Source organism: Engystomops pustulosus, chromosome 4, assembly GCF_040894005.1.
Source record: "Engystomops pustulosus chromosome 4, aEngPut4.maternal, whole genome shotgun sequence".
Classification (NCBI taxonomy): Eukaryota; Metazoa; Chordata; class Amphibia; order Anura; family Leptodactylidae; genus Engystomops; species Engystomops pustulosus.
In genome coordinates, this window is record NC_092414.1 from 203,429,820 (window position 1) to 203,443,722 (window position 13,903).

General features: G+C 44.1%; 1 protein-coding gene across 3 annotated transcripts in view; it reads left to right on the forward strand.

Annotated features, from left to right (window-relative positions):
* PDE4A (phosphodiesterase 4A) overlaps positions 1 to 13,903 on the forward strand; it is an 873,456-nt gene that overhangs the window by 169,862 nt on the left and 689,691 nt on the right. The window lies entirely within an intron of this gene.

Below are 13,903 nucleotides of genomic sequence, written 5' to 3' on the forward strand. Positions count from 1 at the left end.
ATCTGAGGATTGGATATTGATGCCATCAGGAATGATGACGCCCGACTACAAGGTTACACTGGCATCAGGGAGTGTTGTCTTACCCTCCAGCTATGCAATGTGGGTGGCTTTTAATTGCACAATCTTTTGTTTTTTATGGTGCCACATTCACAGTTTACAATTTTGCATGTTGAGTCTTGTACTGGTAACGTTCCCCCAGAATTATATATTTTTTTTATTTTAAAGGGGTCGTCTCATATTTGGCATTAATGGCATATCCACAAGATATGCTAAAAAGTGTAAGTTCTTGGACCTAAACCTATCTACACAGCAGGTGTCACTTGCCCCATGCCCATCCTGGCTTGTCTAAGCGTGCATTAGCTATTCTCCATTTACTTCTATTGGATGACCAGGTACAACCAAGAATTTCTGTGTTTATAGTTTTCCGATCTTGGCTTACGCATTGTGACTATCCCTTTGTTCTCTGATTTTGTGCTGTATCCCCATTGTAACTTGGACTCTTTGTGAGTCTTGTTTTGTGTCCACACTTTGGTGTAGGAAGGGAACATTGCCCAGTTATTGGCCACTGGTTAGGTTGGACCCTGTAGGTAGGTAGGGACAGTTTGGGGGATCTCAGACTAAGGGATCACTCACCCGTCTGTAGTCCCAAGTCCAGAGTCTTCATTGCATAATATCTAAAAATATGTTAAGTCATCATTTTGAGCCCCTGGTGGCTCTAGTACCTAAAGGACCTTTATGTTTCTGCTTCCTTTGTGTTCCAGTGGTTGTGATTTTTCGATTTTTTCTTGAATGTATCTGTATGAAGTCTTGTATTTTGTGGGATGAGTTGTATTTTTAAAACATTACCACTGGGAGATCTCTCCTTATTAGAGGCAAATGCGCAGTTAGTCAAGTGTATGGGGGAGGCAATGGGAATATTTAATGCCGGATCAAATATTTGGCCACCATGGGCAGCTTAACGATCCACAGCATATGCTTCTCCCACCTGAAATATTTCCCCACAGAATTTATTTAAAGTTTGATTTTTGTTTTTCATTATTAATGCCTTTTGTTTTTATGGTAGCCGTACCTCTAATAGTTTATTTGTCTTTATTACACTAACTTTAATGTGTTGTCAGACATCTGATTCTATCTTCCCTCAGGGCCACTCTGGAGGATGAGAATAAATTGGATATTTGGCACAGTAAGGGAACGTCTGGGTGGATTTCCCAGAGAATATTGACACTGGCCACGCTCACCCCGGGCGTAGAACGTCTCTGTCATGTGAAGGTTATTTACAGATCTATTCCAATCAATCTGTCTGGGATAATGCTGCCCCCGAAAAAGGAGCATGTCCCAGGGTCTGTGAAGGTTTTGTTATCTACAGGAGGTCACATGCGGGATAGTCAGTATAATAAATCCCCTTATCCCACATAGAAAATAAGTTCTCTAACATCATGTGATAGATAGGACCATGTGATACAAGTGCGACAGTACAGAAGCAGCAGTACAATAATAACAAGAATTAGGTCACATGGATAAAAACCTTATGTCCTTAGGGCCTTCGTATTTAACATAGGAAATAGGTAACTGCATCTATCATTTTTAGACATTTTGGAAGGTACGGTCTGGAGATCTGTCTTCAGTCACTTGGTCACCCACCTGCATCCCTAGATGTACCAAAACATCCGTCTGCTCTTTCCTTGCCATGTGATTTTTGAGTAATAATTACATTAAAAACTGTATATTGTCACACACAGGGTGTGGGAGAGTCTCTTGGGGCTAGAGTCTGTGGACTCCCTGGACCACCGCGGGGAATGATGGTACTAGCTGCAACCCGGGACCAGAGTCTAAGTGGCCCCTGGTCTTCGCCAGAGCCCGCCGCAAAGCGGGATGGTCTTGCTGTGGCGGGGAGCCACCAGGTTGTTCCAAGGGTGCGACTAGGCCCGTGGTTGCAGCCAAGGTAGGGAAGCAGGAAACCGGACACAGGGAAGGCAGGACCTCGAGATGGTAGGACTTTGGGATGGCAGGACGTCTGGAAGGCAGACTTTTGGAGGACCGCCGCAGGAATACAGGACCGCCACAGGAACACCCGACCGCCACAGGAACACGGAACACCACAGGAATGCCACAGGAACACGGGAATACAGGAACTCGTAGGAACACTGGAGAATAGACACACAGAGGAAACCTGAGAACGGTGGAACATTAGGAAACACAGGAGGGCTTTCACTTCAGGGAAATGACTCTAAGATCCGGCAGAGAGTGAAGCGTTTTGCCGGATTATAAGGGCGCGCCGGATTAGCCAGTGCCAATTAGGAGGACGCTGGCCCTGTAAACTCCAAAAACAGACGGCACGTGCGCGCCCTAGCGGGTGGGGATGCACGCAGCCCAGACAGACAGCAGGATCTCGGCCTAGTCGGGACCGGAGCCGAGCCAGGAGAGATAAGTTCGGGCAGGGGGGTGACCGCGCCACACAGGAGGGCACGAGTGTATCCACCATCCGTACCGAGGATCGCGGGTACGGCCGTGACAGATATCTCGCCCATTCTCAGCTCAAATGTTAGATACAAAATGTGCCATGTAGCTATGTGCTTGGTTTTCACCCTCATCATGGACTTTAAGGTAGGGAGACCACCAGGTCACTACCTCCTGAAGTAGTTGATGATGGATGATGGTTGATCCAGGTGTCCCAAGAAACATTAGCACATAATTGGTTACTACTTTTGGAAAAGTTCCAGTGTTGTTAATGGTTAACCTAGGTGTTCCAAGTAACACCAAAGCATAGCTGGTCACTACCTCTAATAACAGTCCTAATGTTGGTTATGGTTGACCCAGTAGTTCCTCGAAACACCAGTGCATAGCTGGTCACTACCTTTTGGAGTAGTCCTGATGTTAGTGATGGTTAACCCAGGTCCTGTCTAGGTACAGGCCAATGTCAAGGTAAATGGATAATTTGAGATCCAGTCAGGTGGTACTGTCAGAAAATGGTCAAATACAAAATATCAGTAGATGATGGAAAGGAACATCTGTAGAGAACTAGGCTAGGAACCTTCATCTCTTAGGCACTTTCCTGTGGTGGGAGGAGGTACCTTACATAACAAGAGGAGGACATGACTGGGGATCCCAAGCTGTAGGGATTTATATTGTAGGGATTTACATTGTCCTTACCTGGAGACCATGATTTTCTGAAAGAATGAGCTGTCATGGACCACTGGCATTATAATAAGGAACTTATAAGCACCTAGGCCTGGGTGTACTTCAACAATCCCCAAAGCTAATGTTTATTTACCCTTTTCCAATGACCTATGACATTGAGATGTGGCCCCACATAACTTTATAGCCCTTAAATTGAGCCTATCAAGCTTTTATGTGCATTTTGGATGACTCTATGTGATGCCTGAGCACTAAGTCTTCTGGGTTGGAATAATAACAGTCTTCATTGCTTCAGGGAGATGAATCAAGACTAAATACTGTCGTTGCCAAGGAATGACGGAGATCAAAGAATATAATGCAAATTAAATAAGATGAAAAATATTAACCGCAAACCATTAACCTGGAGTTAAACTCGTTTACGTTGATTTTTTTTCCTCCCGAACATCAAGTTCTCCACAATTTATAAGGGAGTAATTGTATTATCGAGAAACTGAAGAATTAGGTGAAGACAAGACCCTGTCATAGCACTAAAGGAGAACTTTAAGTCAAGTCCTTTGTCCCACTTAGGTAGCAGGACCTTTATTTATTACTTCCTACCTGCTGTGGACATTAAGTATGGAAAGTCTTACGGTAGTGGTTAACCCTTGCCTAAAGGGAACGCTTCAGAAAGTGGGACATGCCGTACTGTGAACAGTTTTAGGTACTGGTCCTGGAGATCTGTGCAATCATACATTTGTTTACGTTGTTAGTAGCAGCAGAACTGTGTAATTATGTTCCAGGTTTACGTTTCTCAAAGTGCAGTGAGGGCACATCCTTACACTGCTGTGCTCCTAACTCTATGTAATAAACTTGATGAGGATCTAAAGAAATGGTGGTGCACCTATGGCACGGGTACTAGAGATAGCATTCTGAGCCCTTTTTATTGGCACCTAGGCCATCACCCCAGCACAGAGTTTACCAGACAGGATACAAGGCCTCCTTCTGAAGTGTGAGGTAGTCCAGGACGTGCCGTGCTCAGGTTATATCCTTGGGTTCCTGGGACTACAGGATGAACGAGAAGGGATAGATTTTCATTGCAGCTCCTGCTCTGGACCTTGCAGTTATTCTTGTTCAGGTGTCCCTGGAGGGAAGCTACAATAATATTCCAAAATTTACCCTCCTTCTTTCTAGTGTATTGGTGTCCTTAGGATATCGATACGATTGCAAACTGTGACAGATCAGGAAGAAATAAGTTACTTCTTAAATTGCTGGTATTCATATAAGAAACCAACACTGACTACACCAGTCTTGGAGAAGAGAAGGGAGTAGTTCTAGAACTGGCAAGCTGAGAACTGTACAAGATGACCCCGCTTTGGTCCTATTACATCACCATGAGATTTCCCTTGGCGCATATAGGAGGTCGTTGATTGTGCCACCTTCTCAACGCAGTGAACTCTAGCATCCCCACCTTCATTGCATCAGTGGTTGGGATGTGTCAATGAGTTCCACCGGATGAAGGGTCTCTTGAACTTTGGTTCCACTGGTCCTTTGTTTCTTCTCCTTGCTATCTGGAACTGGCGACCATGAGCAGAGACCGGGTGCAGATGGCAGATTGTTAGTCTCCCGTAGACCTGGGTGCCAGGAGGTAGGGTCTAGTTCTGTTTCCCCCATCCCGTTTTCCCTTTCTGTACACTTTTACCCACTTTCTATTTGTCTTCTACTTTTTACTTACCCTTTACCTTTGTATTTCATCTCTACGACATAAAAATGGTTGTCCGAAACTTTTAAAAAAGTGAAATGTGGCCGGGTTGGGGCTGCTTAAAATAATAAACTAGTACTTACCTCCGTGGTCCCTCACAATGTCCTATGCTGTCGCCTCTCCCGCCAGTGCCCCTAAAAACAAACAGGGGCATAGCCGGCAGAGACAGCAAAACAGGAAACCGGGAGGGATCACGGAGGTAAGTACTAGTTTATTGTTTCATCCTGGCCATTTATAATTTTTATTTAAGTCTCAGACAACCCCTTTAATGACATTATAGATAAACTTTCACGACATATCAATTCGCTTACTTGTTTGGGTGTGGATCTTGCACTTTTCTGTGGTAAGTGTTTCTCTGTTTGAGCTGTGTGTTGGTTTGTTTTGAAAATTTTTATATAAACTTTAATATGAAAAAATATAATACTCTGGTGGTTCTGGTGATGTTCTGGTGATGTGATTTTGAGACTCAATTTAGTCAACCCAATTAATAAAAACTTTAGCATTTTTGTAATGCAAAAACTTGAAGTTGGCCCATATAAATATTGGGAGTCGAGCTCTTCTCACTGATCTGAGCACATGCCGTCCTACATGCTACTACTTCCTTTTACAAGCTTTTAGAAAAAAAGAAGAACCTAAGAATAGAAACTTGTTGACAGCAGATTAGGACCCAACAGCCTGTCTCGCCTGACAGCTCCGCTTATCACCAGGCCGGGTACAGGCATTCGTCCAAAAAGATCTGTCAGAGGAAAACTTAACCATTTCTGGTTAATTACTGTTCTATCAAGGTCTAAATGTATATACCGTATATACTCGAGTATAAGCCGACCCAAGTTTAAGCCGAGGCCCCTAATTTTACTGTATTTGGAAGTGAAGTTGAAACACCCCTCCAGAGATTATCTGGCGGCATCCAGTTCGGCAAAGCTTTCCCTTTCGAGAGGTCATTTACGATGACGTCATGTTTATTGTGTATGTGACCAATCCCTGGCATTTGAGTTTCTACTCCTAAGGTATCTTGCTTTCTGCTTGTTGATTTTCTCCGGTGTTCCCATCCTTGGTCCCAATCTCTGTATCTTGTTACTATACTTCTGTGGTGACACTGATTCCTCCTTCATCATGAACCAGGGTAATTTTATTGACCGTCGATTGACCACAAATGTATTCGAGCAGCCCAAACCCAGGTCAGCTATACTGGGACTACTGACATCCTGGTAACCCTATGACATCAAAGTCCAGATCTCTCTACAGGGGTAAAGCGCGAGTACTGATTGGGAAAATACTCTTGAGGGAAGCCCAAAGCCAAGCCAGTTAAGGAGAGTTTGGTCACATCCGCTGTCGGATAGGACTCTAAATATGGACCCCATCCATCTCTCATTTGATGATTCCCTAAAAGTGTATGAAAATTTATTATAAAAAATAAAACTTTTTCTCTGACATTTACATCAACTGTGGCAGCGTGAATCGCCGTATTGCCGCCCTGCTCATTGCTGCCCATAATATGGCATTTTAAGCATCTCATCCCATAAACTACAATAGAGCTCAAACCATATGGGAGATTCAACAAGCCCAGCAATTGTTAAAAGACCCAGGAGAAGAACCACCTCAGTTGAAGCTGACGTTGAAGCCAATCAGGTCTACTATGGTGGACATGTTCTGTCTTTATGGAGAATTTGGTTCTTAAAATTTTATCTAGTGGTCCAAAAACTGGAAAAAACCTTTGTAGTCTTCTTCATCACATCCAATATAACTTAGCTGATTGGCCGTGCAATAATTTAATCTTTCCCTTCGTTTCAGACTCACCGAGAATATACGAGAAATGAGGAGCTCCTGTGTTGTAAATATCTCCTGGATGAGGGAGTCACACAGTTCAGAGGAAATTGTTTTGGTGTGGTGCCAAACCGTTGCACCCCTCCTATCCCCCTGACATTCGTCAACAGAGCAGCTCCCAGTCATCCTGGTGGGATCTGCACAGCTTCTGGTCTCAATTATATTTACATCTGCTAATTCTCACCCTTTCCCTTCCCTCCTTCTCGATATCCCCTTACGATAGTTCTATTCCTCCCCCCACCTTCCTTGCACTCTCTGCTTTTGTTCTGGGGACCTCTTGTTCCATTTGCTCAGGCCTCCCATCTTAAACCAGTCATGTATCACTGACATCCTTTCTGATGTGACCAGACAGTCCAAGCTTGTGTTGATTTAGCTTGGGCCCAGACTCTCCCGTCAGCAGTCAATTTATTAGCTTGGAAGAGTCTCAAAGCAGCAGTGGTAAAAATACAGTGAAATAATTGTGAAGATCATCTCCACCCAAGACTAAAATAGGGTTAGGGTGAGGTTGGTTTAGTACAATAAAGAACTTTACTTAATTCTGCTTCTTCCATCCCAAGAAATGATGGATTTATTGTCACAGAAACTAAAGAAACTATTTTTGGTGTATATGCTCATTAATTATCAGTGTCATAACAATGGGGACTACATTGACCCTATACCCACCCCTAGAAAATGGAAATCAAATCCCCAGACACACAATTACATATAATTTGACAACAATATGGATGGTGTAGAGTGAGGTCAGAAAGACATTTTCACTTCTGGTCACTTCTGGTCACCTTTTACTAAATTTATCTAATCTCTAAGATAAGTAAAGCCAGAAAATATATATAGAAATTCCTCTACAACCTGATATAAAATTCCCCACTGTCCCTACCTATTTGACAAGTACCTTAGACGACAGCCACCAACTGTGCAAAAGTTCTTTTTTTTTTTTGCTCATTAATGTGCACTCTGCCCCCATCTTGAAAGATAAACGGAGAAATGTAGATATTTTTTTCTAATTTATTAAACAAGAAAAACTGAAATATCACATCAGTCTCTTTTCTGTGACACTTATATGTAACTCCCATGCTGTCCATTTCCTTGGTCCTTGTTGAGATGGTTCTACTCATTCACTGGAGTCTAGATGTGTTTGATTAAACTGATTGGGGTTGATTAGAAAAGGCGCACACCTGTCTATGTAAGACCGCAGTACATGTCAGAGCACATGAGAATCATGATGTCTAAGGAACTGCCCAAGTTGCTCAAAGACTGAATTGTGGCTAAACAAAGATCTGGCCGTGGTTACAGTGCAAAATATATTAAAAAAAACACATATAGTTTGTAAAAAAAAAAAACACACAAAGGACTCCCAGACTATAAGAAATAAGATTCTCTGGTCTGATGAGACAAAGATTGAACTTTTTGGTGTTAATTCTAAACGGTGGAGAAAAACCAAGCACTGGTTATCATCTACCAAATACAATCCAAACTGTGAAATTTGGTGGTGGCAGGGTGGTTGCTATGGGACCAGGGACAGAACAATTGGTTTCAATTAAAGGCCAAGTACAGAGATATACTGGATGTAAACCTCTTCCAGAGCACTCTGGGCCTCAGACTGGGCCGTACCTTTCAACATGACTATGACCCTAAGCCCACAGCTGACTGGATCAGCTACAGCCTAGACCTAAACCCAATTGAGCACCTCTCGAGACTTGAAAATGGCTTCCACCAACATTCACCATCCAACCTGAGTGAACTGGAGAGGATCTGCAAGGAGGAGGCAGAGGATCCCCAAATCCAGGGGTGAAAAACTTGTAGCATCTTCCCAAGAAGACTCCTGGCTGCACCAGCTCCAAAGCTGCTTCTACTCAACACTGAGGGCAGATTGTACATTAATGAGGAAAAAAAGAATGTTTTTGATCATAGCAATTGGCTGCAATGAAACAAAGAGTGAAAAACAAAGCCGCATTTCCATCGGGTTTCCCGGAAAAACCGCTGAATTTAAAAGACGTTTTGTGTCGCAAGATCAAGCACTTACATGCACCAGGAAGAAGAAGGTGAACTCTGGCGGACCTCGGCGCAGCAGCGACACCTGCAGGTTATCGGGCGCACAAGCTTAGTGAATCCCGGCAGACCCGAATCCACGTCGGACAACGCACTGCGGGATCGCGACTGGACCAGGTAAGTAAACGAGCCCCAGGGAGTCCATTGGTATTTGTTTCCTGTTTTTTTCCAACGAGAAGGGACTGGAAAAATAGTCCTTGCAATCGTTCAATGCAAGTATGATCACTTTATTTATGTATCTATAAATATGATTATTACCCTATTGGTCAACAAAATGTTGGCATGTTTCTTCTAGGCAATAATCGGGATTTGATCTTCAGCCCACATACAAGTCCCTTTTAGTCCCTATTAATGTGATCTCTCTCTATGATATCAGAAACCAGTAAAGTCGTAGTTATCATGAAGACCTCAAATGAACCCCGCAGAGGACTACATGTGGCCTCATCCTACCTCTCGCCAACGTGTCCTGCTCAGTGTGGAGGGAGGATTGACGTGCCGGCTCAGCGAACAAACATCTCAACAAATTAGTTTCAAATCCTTCAATTATGGAATTTGGAAGCCTCAATGTTACGTTGTTTATCTGATTGTTTTTCAATCTGTCATGCATCAAAATCATGTCTCCGAAGACGAAGAAGAGCGTGTCCAGCGTATCACATGTGGAATATTGAGCCGTAAATCATATTATATAAATCATGGGGTAATGGGGTCTGCCACATATATGTCCCTTACCCTACCCCAACCCCCTACCCCCATCTCTTCATGTGTTCAGCAGATGCTTCCTGAGCAGGGAACAATATTTTACCCTAAACGGTTGCAGACACATTAAGGACTTTGAAGCGATCAACTTTTTCTCCCGTTCCCTTCCGTAATTAGAAAACCAGATGTGTTATTTTCTCAGCGGCCAACCACAGAGGCCATTTTGTTTGCAGAAAATATTTTTCAGCAATTATATGGCAATTAAAAGATTAGATAAATCAGCCAGGGCCTCCTCTTGGCATGCTCACAATAGATTCTCTGTAAGATATCGGACATTCGTGCCCTCGGATAATGTATAGGACGTTTTGGAAGGACTGTGTGACAACAGCTGGTTGGGTCTTACGCAATGTTAGGAATGTCATCTGCATCGCCTTATCAGACATGGCATCAAGTGAACTGGACTCAGAACAAAGTATGGAACGTGACATTGGGGGGAGCAGGCAAATCAGAAGATCAAACACCCACGTATAAACAATACATCTGTCTATAATCAACTTCTCTCAGGATTGCCCGTTTACGTTGAGGAAAAATATTTCATGTCTTCATCCAAGGGTCTCATATAACACCTTGATCTGAGACAGACAGCTGCTACAAGCAATGCCAAAATCTATACAGCTGCCGTATTGCTCGGCAGCTGCTTAAACATATGGCGCCAGGACGATTAACACCACAGTGTTTTATACTCATGCTCCGGCTTCCATTGGCTCCTATAAGCAGATCTTGGTAAAATACATCGTAACAGTACAGTTTTTAAATCGGCATTAATTGTCACCGAACCCGTCATCGATCGTCACCAAACCCGACATCGATCGTCACCAAACCCGACATCGATCGTCACCAAACCCGACATCGATCGTCACCAAACCCGACATCGATCGTCACCAAACTCGACATCGATCGTCACCAAACTCGACATCGATCGTCACCAAACTCGACATCGATCGTCACCAAACCGGACATCAATCGTCACCGAACCGGACATCAATCGTCACCGAACCGGACATCAATCGTCACCGAACTGGACATCAATCGTCACCGAACTGGACATCAATCGTCATCGAACTGGACATCAATCGTCACCGAACTGGACATCAATCGTCACCCATCTCGACATCGATCGTCACCCATCTCGACATCGATCGTCACCCATCTCGACATCGATCGTCACCCATCTCGACATCGATCGTCACCGAACTCGACAACGATCGTCACCGAACTCGACAACGATCGTCACCCATCTCGACATCGATCGTCACTGAACTCGACATCGATCGTCACCCATCTCGACATCGATTGTCACCGAACTCGACAACGATCGTCACCGAACTCGACAACGATCGTCACCCATCTCGACATCGATCGTCACTGAACTCGACATCGATCGTCACCCAACTCGACAACGATCGTCACCGAACTCGACAACGATCGTCACCCATCTCGACATCGATTGTCACCGAACTCGACATCGATCAGCACCGAACTAATTTTCTAACTTCATAGATCACATCTGTCTTTAACTGACTGGTTATCAGTGTTCGATTTTTCTTTTTTTCGGAGAACATTTATATAGACAACTATTTTATGACGAAAACTTCTTGGAATTCATTTTTGGCTCTGTTGAGTATAGTCCAATTGTCCTAAAATCCATTTGTCTCCAGGGGGTACAGCCACAGAGAGTAAAATGAAAGAGAATTCCTGTGCCGTGCTTCATTCCCTCGGGACCTGGAGTAGGTATATCTATCAGTAGTGTATCAGTACCGTAGTTGGTATTACTCAGGTTCAGTGATGTCTGACCTCTGCATTCCGAAGGCACTGGTCAAATATGGGCAATGAAACTAGATCACATTCCATAGCAGATCACAATCTTGGAATCTGTTTTGTTTGTATATTAGCATGAAAAAGTCCTGCATGCTTCTCTAATGAAGCAAAACAATGAAAGCCATGAAATTGAACCCTATCACCTGATAAATCCTGATAATACAGGATGTAACTCAGGATCAGTACAGGATAAGTAATGTCATGTATGTACATAGTGACTGCACCAGCAGCAGAATAGTGAGTGCAGCTCTGGAGTATAATACAGGATGTAACTCAGGATCAGTACAGGATAAGTAATGTCATGTATGTACACAGTGACTGCACCAGCAGCAGAATAGTGAGTGCAGCTCTGGGGTATAATACAGGAGGTAACTAAGGATCAGTACAGGATAAGTAATGTCATGTATGTACACAGTGACTGCACCAGCAGCAGAATAGTGAGTGCAGCTCTGGAGTATAATACAGGATGTAACTCATGATCAGTACAGGATAAGTAATGTCATGTATGTACACAGTGACTCCACCAGCAGCAGAATAGTGAGTGCAGCTCTGGAGTATAATACAGGATGTAACTCAGGGTCAGTACAGGATAAGTAATGTCATGTATGTACACAGTGGGGCAGATTTACTTACCCGGTCCGTTCGCGATCCAGCGGCGCGTTCTCTGCGCTGGATTCGGGTTCGGCCGGGATTCATCAAGGCAGTTCCTCCGACGTCCACCAGGTGGCGCTGCTGTGCTGAAGTCCGCTGAAATGCCTCGAAATACACCGGCCTATCCAGGATGAAGGTGAGTGAAATTTTCGCGACACAATTTTTTTTTAAAATGCTGCGGTTTTTCCGAATACGTCGGGTTTTCGTTCGGCCACGCCCCCCCGTTTCCGTCGCGTGTATACCGGCGCCGATGCGCCAAATTCCGATCGCGTGCGCCAAAAACCCGGGGCAATTCAGGTACAATCGGCGCAAATCGGAAATATTCGGGTAACACGTCGGGAAAACGGGAATCGGGCCCTTAGTAAATGACCCCCAGTGACTGTACCAGCAGCAGAATAGTGAGTGCAGCTCTGGGGTATAATACAGGATGTAACTCAGGATCAGTACAGGATAAGTAATGTCATGTATGTACACAGTGACTGCACCAGCAGCAGAATAGTGAGTGCAGCTCTGGGGTATAATACAGGATGTAACTCAGGATCAGTACAGGATAAGTAATGTCATGTATGTACACAGTGACTGCACCAGCAGCAGAATAGTGAGTGCAGCTCTGGGGTATAATACAGGATGTAACTCAGGATCAGTACAGGATAAGTAATGTCATGTATGTACACAGTGACTGCACCACCAGCAGAATAGTGAGTGCAGCCCTGGAGTATAATACAGGATGTTACTCAGGATCAGTACAGGATAAGTAATGTCATGTATGTACACAGTGACTGCACCAGCAGCAGAATAGTGAGTGCAGCTCTGGAGTATAATACTGGATGTAACTCAGGATCAGTACAGGATAAGTAATGTCATGTATGTACACAGTGACTACACCAGCAGCAGAATAGTGAGTGCAGCTCTGGGGTATAATACAGGATGTAACTCAGGATCAGTACAGGATAAGTAATGTCATGTATGTACAACGTGACTGCACCACCAGCAGAATAGTGAGTGCAGCTCTGGGGTATAATACAGGATGTAACTCAGGATCAGTACAGGATAAGTAATGTCATGTATGTACACAGTGACTGCACCAGCAGCAGAATCGTGAAAGCAGCACTAAATTAGTAATGAACGCTCTATGAGGGTCTTGCAGGCTAGGAGATGTTAGATGTTAGTTGTTTTGTATCTGATGTCTATGGCCGTGAGATGTTAGATAGTTGTCAGGGTTCTGATCACTGAGCACAGTATATATGGGGCTTCCAACCCCCTTAAAATATGAGGCAGTTGATGGGATCCTCCGGGGCCAAGAGCCATTTGTGGGTTTAGCTAGTGTCTAGGGGAAGATTAGGAGGCCACCAGGCCGGGAGACACTGGATATGTGATGTCTCCTGCCTGATAACGTCAGCACGAGGCTGTGGTCAGTGACAGGGCCCGGCAGTGCTATGGAGGCGGCTTCTTCCTCTGTGTATACAGTGGTGGAGTCCATCCTGAAAATGAGGAAAACGCTACTTCTGCTGAGTGTAAACATTGCTAAAATAAGCACAAAAAGATGAAATCAGCAAAGATTTCAAATAGAGCCTCTTCAGAATGTGGAAATCTGTGAACGCCCCTCACTGTGATCTTACACGGGTTCCTTAAGACGTCGATGGAGTCTTATACAATAGAATCAGGATCCTCATTTTGTGGTGAGTGACAAGAAGCGACTCTTGCGCTGGAGGACCTGTCCTGTCCTGTATGATACATAACACCTGGTTTACATATACAGAGAAATACACCCCCTCTAGATTCTCCGATTTAGTTTTTACATGAGGGTCCTAATCAGGTGACCCCCACAACACTCAATCAGTCCAGCATAATTTGGGAATTTGTAAATGTGTTAACCAAATCTGTTACCCTCTTTAAAAAGACCCCCTTCCCTTTGCCCCTAGTTTGTTATGT